The sequence below is a fragment of the Myotis nattereri genome, assembly GCF_964212035.1.
Source record: "Myotis nattereri genome assembly, chromosome: 14".
Taxonomy (NCBI): domain Eukaryota; kingdom Metazoa; phylum Chordata; class Mammalia; order Chiroptera; family Vespertilionidae; genus Myotis; species Myotis nattereri.
In genome coordinates, this window is record NC_138089.1 from 53,877,956 (window position 1) to 53,890,447 (window position 12,492).

Sequence of the window (12,492 nt, forward strand, 5' to 3'; positions counted from 1 at the left end):
TGGTAGATTACATTGATGAATTTTTTAATATTGAACCAGACTTGCGTCCCTAAAGTAAACTTCATGGTATGGTATATAAATCTCTTTATATATTGATGAATACTATTTGTTAATATTTTGTTAAGTATTTTTATACCTGTATTCATGAGTGATATTATTCTATAGTTTTTTTGTCGTTTTGTTTTAATTGTCTTTATTTGGTTTAATATCAGCTTCATAAAATAAATTGGGAAGTGTTCTCGCTTTTCTTTTCTGGATGAGATTATGTAGAACTAGAGGCCCGGTGCATGAAATTCATGCATGGGGGGGGGGGTCCCTTGGGGTGGCCTGCAGAGATTGGGCCCTAGCTCACACGCCCCGTCTCATAGCCCCAGCTTGCACCCCCAGCCTCACAACCCTGCAGCCCCGCCTGGCACCCCACCTTGGCCTGGTACCACCCGCTCACCTGCTCCACCATCCCACTGCGGTCCCACTCTCATTGGGTCCATTGGGGCCGGCAGCACCTCCACTGCTGCCCGCTGCCAGCGCCATGTCGCTGACACCCGCCATGTTTCGTGCTGCCCCCTGGTGGTCAGCACACATCATAACAAGCGGTCAAACTCCCGGTCAGTCAAACTCCCCCTTGGTCAGTCGAACTCCTGCCGGAGGGGAACAATTTGCATATTAACCTTTTATTATATAGGATAGGATTGGTGTTAATTCTTTAGTGAAATCATCTGGGCCTGGAAATACCTATTTGGGGGAGTTTTTAACTACAAATTCAATTTTCTTAATAGAGAGCTATTCAAAATATCTCTTTCATACTGGGTAAGTTGTTACAGTTTTTGTTTCTTGAGATTTTTATCAATTTCATCTAAGTTGTCAAAGATGTGTGTATACTAGTAATTGTTCATAGTACTGTTCCCTTGTTACCTGTTTGATGCCTACAAGGTCTGAAGTGATAATCCCCTCTTTTATTCCTGATATTGTTTGTGTCTTTCATCTTATTTTTTTGTCAGTCTTGTTAGAGGTTTCTCAATTTTCTTGTTCTTTACAAAGAACCAGCTCTATGTTTCATTGATTTCTGTCTGTTGCTTTTATGTTTTCGACTTCATTTATCTGTGTTCTTTTATTAGTTCCTTCCTCCTGCTTGATTTGGGTTTAGTTAGCTCTTCTTCTAGGTTCTTGGAGAGACCTTGGATTATTGATTTGAGACTTTTCCTCTTCCCCAATGTGTGCATTTTGTGCTACAAATTTTTCTCTTAGCACTACTTTCGCAATGTCCTAGACATTTAGGTGTGTTGGATTTTCATTTTTATTCAGATCGCTCTATTTTTAAATAGACTTTATTTTTCAGAGCAGTTTTAGGGTCACAGCAAAATTGAACAGAAAGTAGAGTTCCCATATAATGTTGACTACCCCCCTAGTAATGCCATTCGTATCCTGCACCAGAGTGTCCATTTATTGTAGTCAGTGAACCTACGTGGGCACATCATTATCGCCCCAAGTCCACATTTTCCATTAGGGTTCACTCTTGGTGTTGTGCATTCTGTGGGTTTTGACAAATGTGTAAGGACGTGTATCCATTCGTATAGTATCATACGGCATAGTTTCACTGCCTGACAATCCTGTGTTCTGCCCATTCGTTCCTCCCTCCCTCCCCCAACCCCTGGCAACCCTGATCTTTTTCAGTGTCTCCATAGTTTTGCATTTTCCAGAAGGTCACGTGGTTGGAATGATAAAGTATGCAGCCTTTTCAGATTGGCTTTGTTTTACTTCCTAATATGCATTGACTTTCCCCCTGTCTTGTCATGGCTTAATAGCTCATTGCCTTTTAGTGTTGAATAATGTTCTCTGGTTGGGATGCACCAGTCACTTTGTGAAGGACATCCTGATGGCTTCCAAGTTTTAGCAATTATGAATGAAGCTGCTATAAATAGTTGTATGCAGGTTTTTCTGTGAATGTAAATTTTTAACTCATATGGGTAAAAACCAAGGCACGCCGTTGCCATATTGTATGGTAAGAATATTTTCAGTTTTGTACGAAACCACCAAATTGTCTTCCAAAGTGACATTGCTATCTTTAGTTTTCTGAAGTTTAGTTATGATATATTTTGGCATGGATTCCGTTGTGTTTATCCTGTTTGTGGCTCCCGCAGCTTCTTGAATTTGCAGGGTTATGTCTCTTGCCAGATTTGGGAAGTTTTTAGCCATTATTTCCCGAAGTACTTTTCAAGTGCTGCCCTTTCTCTTCTTCTGCTGGGACGATGAGGACACAATTATTAGGTCCTGTGTTATAGGCCCACAAGTTTATCAGTACTAATTTTTTAAAAAATCTCTTTTCTCTCCGTTGATTCAAATTAGGCAATTTCTGTTATTCTGTCTTCAAGTTCATTCATTTGTTCCTCATCCCCATCCTTTCTTCTATTAAGCTCATCCACATAGCTTTTAATTTCAATTTTTGTATTTTTTAGTTCTAAATATTATATTTAGTTTTTCTTTATACTTTGCATTTCTTTGCTGGGGCCTTCTGTTTTCTTCATTTGTTTTCATTGTGTTTCTAATTGCTTTAAAATTTTTGTCAGATGAGTGCAACAGCTCCATCCTCTTGGCGTTGGCATCTATCCGTTGTCTTTTATTTCGTTTGAGATTTTCAGATTCTTGGAATAGCAATTAGATTACATTTGAAACCTGAACAACGGAAACTCTGCATCTTATTTAAACCTACTTGTTTTCGTTGCTTTTCTCTGACACTGATCCAGCAGAGAAGGGGCAGCACTGCCTTGTTACTGCCAGATAGAGGTAGACGTCTAGGATTCCACTTGGACTCTTTAGAGACACTGCAGGGCAAGGGAGCGAGTGAAGCCCCCACATGGTCTCTTCTAAACTGGGGCGCGGCCGGCATGGCTCTGTGGTTGAGCGTCGACCTATGAACCAGGAGGTCATGATTTGATTCCCAGTTGGGGCACATGCCTGGGTTGCAGGCTCGATCCCCAGTGTGGGGCATGCAGAGGCGGCCGATCAATGATTCTCTCTCATCATTGATGTTTCTATCTCTCTCCCTCTCCCTTCCTCTCTGAAATCAATAAAAATATATTTAAAAATAAAGTAAATTGCAGTGGTAGTGGTATCATTACTACGAGGCAGTGGTAAAAGCTCTGACTCTTCCGATGTCTTCTCTGATGCTGCCCCAGCAGGGGTGGGGGGTGCCTCCTTGTGCCCTGATAAGGGTGGAATTCTAGGTAGCCATTGGGTTTTGCTCACATGGGTGGGGGTGGGGCCATAGTGTGTGTGTGTGTGTGTGTGTGTGTGTGTGTGTGTGTGTGGTGTTAGGCTACAGTAGGGCAGGTACTATCCGAAAGTTGACTGTCTTATCTTTCTGCTAGTTTTTTTGGTTACAAAGAGTAGGCTTTTGAGGGGGCTCTTTGTCTGCAACTATTGGTTTTTCTCTATATCCAGCCTCTTCAGCTCTAAACGTGGGCTACATGAGGCAGAACGAAAACGCAGGATTACCAACCACCGTGTTGTTTCAGATCTCAAAGTCCCCAGCTAGTCCGCCTTCTCTCCAGCTTCCAGAATCTCCTCCGTGTATGTGCTGGATAAACAATATTTCAGTTGTACTCAGTGGGGAGAATAGGAAGATGTATGTCTACCCCATCTTCCTAGAAGCAGAAGGCCCCTGGTTAACTTTTAGACCTATCCAAAGTGGGTATTTTAAGGAAGCCTGGAGTTGGAAAGTTATCATTTTAAAGGTTTATTTCAACATTGTGCTAATGATCTATGTGAAAGTCAAATTGAGTTAGTGCTTTGAGAATCCTGATGGTCCCCTAAAAAGAGAAAAATGGTGATGCATTCGATGTGAAATCATGTAGCGCCGTAGGGCTTCATTGGCATCAGTTGTTTAACCAATCTTAAAAGAATACATTCATGAGTTTTGCTCTTAACACCAAAATTTTGGACCAGAGTTCATGAGTATCCGGGTTTAAATGCATTTTTTTTTTATCTCATTCTGTTTGGTTGGCAAGCATGTTCAAACCCGTATCTTATCTTTCATTTTATTACTCATAAAGAAAGAATTCACTTAAGTAGAGATGTCCTCATGGAGCAGACACAAAGGAGCTTATCTTTGGACTCAGCACTCCTGACCACTAGACAGGGTTCCCTGGCCAGTGACTGGAAAAGACTAGTCCCAGGCTACGCTGCCCTGGGAGCGGGCCGAGGGCCTCAGAAATTTACCGTCACTGTACTTGACTGGAGTGTCCCTGGTTGTAGAGAAACCCCATCTGAAATGGCAGGACTGGGGTTTTCATGAGGGACCACACCGCTTCCAGTTTAATTCTGAGGTATTTGTTTGTTTATCTTTCTCCTAGTTTTATTGAGATATAATTTATATCCTACACCAGTGGTCGGCAAACTGCGGCTCGTGAGCCACATGCGGCTCTTTGGCCCCTTGAGTGTGGCTCTTCCACAAAATACTGACTTCTGCGCACGGGCCACGAAGTTTCAGTCGCACTGTATGTGTGCGCCCGCACGTGGTATCTTGTGAAGAGCCACACTCAAGGGGCCAAAGAGCCGCATGTGGCTCGCGAGCCACAGTTCGCCGACCATGGTCCTGCACTGTTTAAAAATTACAGCAAAATGACTTGAAATGTGTCTCTACTGTGAAATGATAACCACAGGAAGTTTGGTGAACACCCATCACTTCAGAGAGTTACAAAATGTGTGTTTTCCTAAGAACTTCCAGGATTTACTCCCTTAGCAACTTTTCAATATACTATCCAGTATTGTTAACTATAGTCATCATGTTGTACGTCACATCCTCAATACTTGTTTATCTTATAACTGGAAGTTTGTGCCTTCTGACCACCTCCACTCAATTCCCCCCTCCCACCTCCTGCCTCTGGCAACCACAAATCTGATCTCCTTTTCTATGAATTTGTGGTTTTTTAGATTTCCCATATAAGTGAGATAGTACAGAATTTGTCTTTCTCTGTCTGACTTATTGTACTTAGCATAATGCCCTCAAGAGCCATTCATGTTGTCACAAATGGCTGGCTTTCCTTCTTTTTATGGCTGAATAATATTCCATTATATATATGTATATATATATATGTATCTCACATCTTCTTTATTCATTCAACCATTGATGGACAGTTAGGTTGTTTCCATGTCTTGGCTATCCTATATAATAAAAGGCTAATATGCAAATCGAACAGCAGAATGACCAGTTGCTATGATGGGCACTACCAGGGCACAAATGCTCAAAGCAGGAGCTGCTCCTGATGGTCAGTGTGCTCCCACAGGGGCGGTGTTGCTCAGCCAGAAGCCGGGCACATGGTTGGCTAGCGCAGCGGTGGTGTCAGGAGCCACTCCTGCCTCCGTGGCAGTGCTAAGGATGTCCGGCTGATGGCTTAGGCCCGCTCCCCATCAAGGAGGGGAGCGGGCCTAAGCCAGCAGTCAGACATCCCCCAAGGGGTCCCGGACTGTGAGAGGGCACAAAGGGGACCCCCACCTCCCCTAAGTGCATGGATTTTGTGCACCGGGCCTCTAGTTGTAAATAATATTGTAATTAACCTGGGGGTGCAGATGTCTCTTCATGATAATTATTTCATTTCCTTTGGAATGTATACCCAGAAGTGAGGTAGATGGCTTTTTTCTCTTTTAATGATGTTGGGGGCTGGGAGCGGGGATACATGGCAGTGCCAGTGGGTGCACTGGGTCCTTTCAGCCAGGAACTGGCCGAGGTCAAGAAACATTCTGGCGACAAATGGTTCTAGATTTAAATTTGTTTCTCACTCCCTTTGGCAGTAATATATGGTGCCAAGGTTGGCAGCATATAGCTATGAAAAAAAAAGGAATGTAAGGATTCTCTTGGGTAATGTTGAAGGTATGATATATACCCTGGAACTTATTTTCCAGATCTTAAATCTTGGTTCATCAGACATTTAAAGTTCAGTGTTTTTAATGACCTTTCTTTTTTAAATGTACTTTCTTTGCCCTGGCTGGTGTGGCTCAGTTGGTTGAGCATTGTCCCATGTACCGAGAGGTCACTTGTTTGATTCCTCTTCAGGGCACATGCGGGTAGGGGGCATGCAGAAGGCAGCTGATTGATGTTTCTCTCTCTCCCTCTGTCTCTCTCAAACCAATAAAAACATATTCTAAATTTTTTTTAAGATCTACTTTCTTTAAGTGGTTTTCTTTCCTTTAATCTTTTAACATACATTTTCGGATTTTGTTTAAATGAGAATGCATATTCAGTGCTTTATTTAAAATAAAATTAAGCAGACATTTGCCTTTATGGCCTTGAAATCACATCACATAATGGAGCAAAGACTTAGGAACTGCGGGTAGCCCTGGGTTGGGATGCGGACAGTTTAATATTTGGGATCGAGGCTGGAAACACTGGTGCATAGTTCTGGGAAACCAGAAGCTAATAAACAGTGTTCTGTATGGATGCTGAGGGTTATGTAATCACCTAAGTAATAGCTCATTTTGATTCTGAGTAGCTGCTTCGAGATAAAAACTGAAAGGTCTCTTTGTAATTATAATTTGTGTTAAGGCTATTTGCCAAAATGTTTTTAAATCCTGGTACTTGAAGCACTTTCAAAATTGAAGAGAGCTGGCTCAACATTTGATGACTAATACTATTCTTACCTTTCAAAATCTGTATTTAACCTCATCTTCCAATGTTTGGGGGTATCTTGAAGAACAGACTGCCCCACCTTGTCAACATGGCTTGAATAAGTGTAGCCTTTCAGTACCAGAGAGAAGTCAGAATTCCAATCATAATTCATGCGGTACTTTAAATTGTATGTGACGTCTCCCTCTGCATTCTGATCAAGATTTAGCTTTCGTGCTTAGCATCTCATAAATTTGTTCTACATAAGTACTTGACTCACTTCTGTGCAAGTCAGACACCGGTGACTTTAGTTCCATAGACTTCAGCCTATTTTCTTTCCCCATTTGGAGGAAATGGCTCGAGGTGTTCATTTTTGTTTTGGTTAGAACAGATCCATTTCATAGCAGTCATCAAACAGGGGTATAATGTGGGTAGCTATTCACTCTGTCGATTATATAAGCTCTTACTGGGAGCATTAATTTTTCCGCCCTACAGTGTACCCTGATTCACTACCATAGGCCTGACTTCTCTCCTTGAACTTTAAGTATTTTTATTATTCTGGTAAAGTTAAATGCAATAAAAATTATTATTTTTGGTGTTACCTGCGGTTGCAACGTTCTGTGTGACAAACCCATTCAGCACAATCAAAATAGAGAAGAGGACCTGTGCCCCTTTGCTGTTCCGGCCCTGCACACTCAGCCCCCAACAATGACTGATCTGTTCTTTTCTCTATCACTTTCTGCCTTTTACAGGATGTCATATGAATGGCTTGTTACCGGAGAATCAAACTCCCCTGTCGCTTGTGGGAGTGAGGTTCTTGCGATATCTTCAGAAAATGGGTTTCCTAAGATTTGCACGGGAGGATGGGATGTGGATAGAGATTTTACTGGCGTGGAGTTACATTTTTCGGGTTTCCAAGTCCCCTGCCCCTTAAGCCGGTCCTGGACAAGGGGCAGCTGGGGTTCCAGCAGAGCCAGAAGCAAGGCCAGGGGCCAGCGCTTCTGTTCCATGTTGCAGCCGGGCGTCGTTCAGCATCTAAGTGACTGAAGTTCATTCGTCCGTGTGTGGGGTCCACCGTGGCCGTGCACCACGTGGGCACAGGGGAGCGTGCCCCTGCCACGGGATCACAGGAGCCCTGGACCCAGAAGAGAGCGCGGCTCCTTTGTCCAGAAGCGCACGTATTTAGATTTTGTACACTCATCCTGGCCGCTGATTTGTTCCCAGTTATGACTGGCAGACAGGTAGACACCTTTCCACGTCACTCAGACCTTACCGGGCATGCGTCTAAACTGCCTTTGTCCAGCCTCTTTCCCCATTGATCGGTGCGGAACAGACTTGGAAAATGTTAACTGCAGCTTTTTGGCAAAGCTATAGAAACGGCACGCCTATATTTAGTCTTCCCTCTCCCACTTTTCTGTTAAATAATAGCCAGGTTGTTACAACGGCATCATTGTCATGCAGGATGTAGCTTTGGAGTTTGGGTTCTTCCAATTAGTGTAATACTTTTGAAATTCATCCAGGGGTTGTATGCGCCAGCTGCTGTTTGCTGCTGTTGCTGAGTCCTAGTCAACTGTAGGGTTGGACTACAGTTTGCAAGTGAATGCTTTAACTTTATTAAAAAAAAAAAAAAAAAACCTGCAAATTATTTTCCAACGTGGTGGGACCATTTTGCATTTCCACCAGCAGTATATGACAGTTCTAGTTGCTCTGTATCCTTGTCAGTTCTTGGCCTTGTCAGGTTTTTATTTTAGCCATTCTAATGGGTATCTAGTGGTTATCTTGGTATGGTTTTAATTTGTATTTCCCTGACAACTGATAGCGCTGAGATTCTTTTTTATGTTGTCTGCCGTTTAAATTCTTCGGTGAAATGTCTGTTCAGATTGTTGCCTATTTGTTTAAAAGTTGGGTTGTTTCATTTCTTATTATTTAGTTTGAAGGTTGTTTATATATTCTAGATACCACAGTACTTCGTTGGATTTTTGCAAGTATTTTCTCGCAGTCTGTGGTTTGTCTTTTCATTCTTTTAGCAATGTTTTTTTTTCCCATTTTTAAACCATTTTCAAGGGTACAATTCAGTGGTTTTAAGTACATTTAGATTGTGCAACTATCACCACCATCCATCTCCAGTACATTTTTCATCTTGTGAAACTGAAACTCTGTACCCCCAGCCCCTGGCAACTGCTATTCTTTCTGTCTCTGATTTTGGACACCCTGATATGGTCATATCAGCAGAATCATACAGTATTTGTATTTATGATTGGCTTATTTCATTTCGTGTAATATCCTCAAGGTTAATCGATGTCCGAATTTCTCTCTTTTTTAAGGCTGAGTAATATTACATTTTGTGTGTGTATATATATATTATAATACATATATATTTTACATATTGCATATTTTTATATGTGTGGTTTATAAAATATACCACTGTTTGCATTTTTGCTCATCCCGCAGTGGACACTTGGATTGCTTGCATTGTGAATAATGCCGTGAACATGGATGTACAGATAATATTTGACTCCCTACTTTCAGTTCTGTTGGGTGGATACCCAGGAGCGGAATTGCTGCATCATATGGTAACTCTGGGTTTAATTTTTTGAGGAGCAGCCATACTGTGTCCCACAGCAGTTGCCTCATTTTCTATTCCCACCAGGTCCACAAGGGTGCTAGTGTCTCCACATCCTCACCAATGCTTGAAATTTTTGTCTTTTTGACAGTGACTGTCCTGATGGGTGGTGAGATGTTAAAGATGTGTTTTGAAGAGCAGAAATTGAGGTTTATTTGTTTGCATATGGATGTCTGGTTGTGTCCACATCAGTTATTGAAAAGACCATTTTTCTCTATTGTATTGCCTTTGAACCTTATTAAAAATCAATTGACTACATACGTGTGGGTCTATTCTAGACGTATTCTCTCCTTAAATTTTGATCAACCTCCTTAATGTGAAGCAGTGCTAAGCTTAATATAGTACCAGCCCTCCCTCAGAAGTAACTTTTGGGTCATGATTCAAGCAGAAGAGAAGATCAAGACATTTTGCAATCTGGCAGGGCAGACTTACTCTGCATTTTGCAGGAGTGGGGGTGGGGGCTCCGAAAGATAAAACCTATGACTTTCTCCACTCTTTTTTTTTTTTTTTTTTTTTTTTTTTTTTAGGAACGTACCCAAACAGATTTTGTATAGTATATCCTTTTCAGGTTTAAAATTGGGGCTGAGAATTTCTTCTAATCTTGCATGCCCTTCTGCAGAAAGTAACACAGAAGTACACGATAAGATAAATAAGCATTTGAATGTAAAATATAGGCTCCTGTAGTTATATGATAGTATAAAAATAGTGACTATCTTCATGGAGGCTAAGAGAACAAAGGAATCGAATATCACCAGAACAGAAATAAATGTGCTACTGAGGTCCCAGCCCCGCAGAGTGGGCCTGGGCTCGGGAGGGTGTGGGGGCACCTTTCAGGCCGCTCCCAGACATCTGCCGAAATAAAGGAGGTGAGTCCATGACAGTGACAGCGAACCTTTTGAGCTCGGCGTGTCAGCATTTTGAAAAACCCTAACTTAACTCTGGTGCTGTGTCACATATGGAAATTTTTTGATATTTGCAACCATAGTAAAACAAAGACTTATATTTTTGATATTTATTTTATATATTTAAATGCCATTTAACAAAGAAAAATCAACCAAAAAAAATGAGTTCGCGTGTCACCTCTGACACGCGTGTCATAGGTTCGCCATCACTGGTCTACGACCCGAAATGGTAGGGAAGGGGGGGCTCGTCCCCTGGGTAGCCGGAGTTCTTTTGCCACCAGTTAAACAAACCGGGTGTAACTTTTCTGAGAAGGAGATCCTCACCCAGGGAGTGTCACCCTGTTGGTATAGAGAACACAGTTCTGTTTGCCGCTCCTATGAAGACGTCCCTTAGAAAATACTGCAGAGATGGCCAGAGTCTCAGAGATGCGAAGGAAAGAGCCGGCAAATAGCTAACATTCTTTTCTCTCTTCCTACCTCCTGTCGGGGCTCTCGCTCCAGCTCTTGCTCGGTGGGGCTGCTGGGTGTCCATTTCTAAAGCACAGCTCTGATCGTGTTGCTGCCTGATCCAGCTGTTTTTCAATGGCTGCCCGTCGGCTCCAAGATAAAAACATGACATTTCATAGCCTGCGGCCCTTCACGGCCTGACCCTGGGCTTACCTTTACAGCCTCTTCTCCGGGCATCTCCTTTCATGCGGTAATGGACTGCTTGCTGAGCCCAAAGAGGCTATGCTTTTTCTCTCCACTGGTCATGTCCTGGTTCTTCATACTGGGATGACTTTTCCTTTATGTGCCTGATGGATTCCTCGTCATGCTCTAAGATCCAGCTCAAAGGCCACCTTCTCCCCGCAGCTTCCTGCGCTGCCCGGGCAAGGGCCGTCAATAGAGTATAATGTTCAAGGGCACAGGCTTGGGTTTGAATTCCAGCTCCATCACTTAGGAGTTGTGTGAACTTTGACAAGTTACTTAATCTCCCTGAGCCTTGATTTTAGTTGATACTTTTTAAGATTTTTTTTTATTGATTTTTAGGAAGAGAGAGAGAGGGGGAAAAAAAGCATTAATGTGAGAGCGAAACATCAATTGGCTGCCTCACTCAGGGCCTCAACTGGGGATTGAGCCCGCAACCTGGGCATGTGCCCTGACCCAGAATTGAACCAGCAACCCTTCCGTACACTAGATGACACCCAACCGACTGAACCACACCGGCCAGGGCTGAGCCTTGATTTTATAGGAGTAAATACCTCAGAAGGTTATTGTAATTAAATAATATTATACATATGCCTTATATAAGTATTTAATGTGTTCATATTATGGTTATCTTTAATTCATTGATTCAGTGAACTTTTATTGAGCACCTACTACATGCTCTTCACCTGTACCAGGTGCTTGGGATGCACAGATGAATGAGACTGGCCATCCATGTGTTTGAGGTGCTCATGTGCAGTCCTTTAAGAAGAAGGTTTGCAAAGCACTATGGGAGCTACCATTTATTTTGTGACTACTACACGCCAAGCACTTTACGTGTGTATCTCACTTTATCCTCCAACAACCTTCAGTGTAGGTGTTATCATTCCCGTTTTACATCTGTGGACACTGACTCTCAGCGAGGGTAGGCAACTTGCCTGTGTGATTCAGGGATGCCTATCGAGTAGCACAGGCAAGAGTGAAACCTCGCCTGACTCTGTGAAAGGAAACGTAGGAACTATTTGGAGGATTTTATAAGCCCTTTGAGATGTGCATCTTGAAAGGCACAACCATTTTTTCCCAAAAGATGCTCCTTTCTACTTCTGCCAGAGGCAGCATGTTCATCGGGATAAATTCTAGGGCTTACCCGAGATGGCAGGCCACATTTCCTTACAACTCACGTTCTGTTGTTTGTATAACAAATTCTGTTTCCTCGAGTCTCGCTATTAACTCCTCAACCTCTTCCATTTTCACCTGAATAGCAAATATGAGAGAACTGGCTGTTTATAGGAAAGGTCAAGAATCCGGTAGCTTTTATCTCTCAAATTCTGGAGGAAGTGGTAGGCTTCACTCTTCACTTACACGCTACGTCCAGGTGTGTAACTAAGTAAAAGTAGAATTTTAAGATGTTTTTAGTTTTTCACAACCAGCTGCCTTATGGAAGGTGGATGTTCCCCGTGTAAGCGTGGTGCTCCCCTAAAGTGAGATCCATGGGACCCCGCTCTGCCCTGCACAACTAGTTGGAGCAGCGCATTTACAGGTGGACCTCATTAATTCTGCCCAAGGGTTTGGAATACCCGAGGCGCTTTGGAGGGGAACCCGAAAGGCTCTTCCAGTGCCTGTTGCCAAGGTGCTGGCCCCATGGACCTACAGGAGCGACATTATTGTCATCATCCTCTTCCCCC

At 42.7% G+C, this 12,492-nt stretch overlaps 1 protein-coding gene across 3 annotated transcripts in view; it reads left to right on the plus strand.

Moving 5' to 3' along the window:
* The window catches only part of CTDSPL (CTD small phosphatase like), a gene marked incomplete at its 5' end in the record, with an annotated part of 104,221 nt that overhangs the window by 6,634 nt on the left and 85,095 nt on the right, over positions 1–12,492 (plus strand). The gene's annotated exons all lie outside the window — the stretch shown is intronic.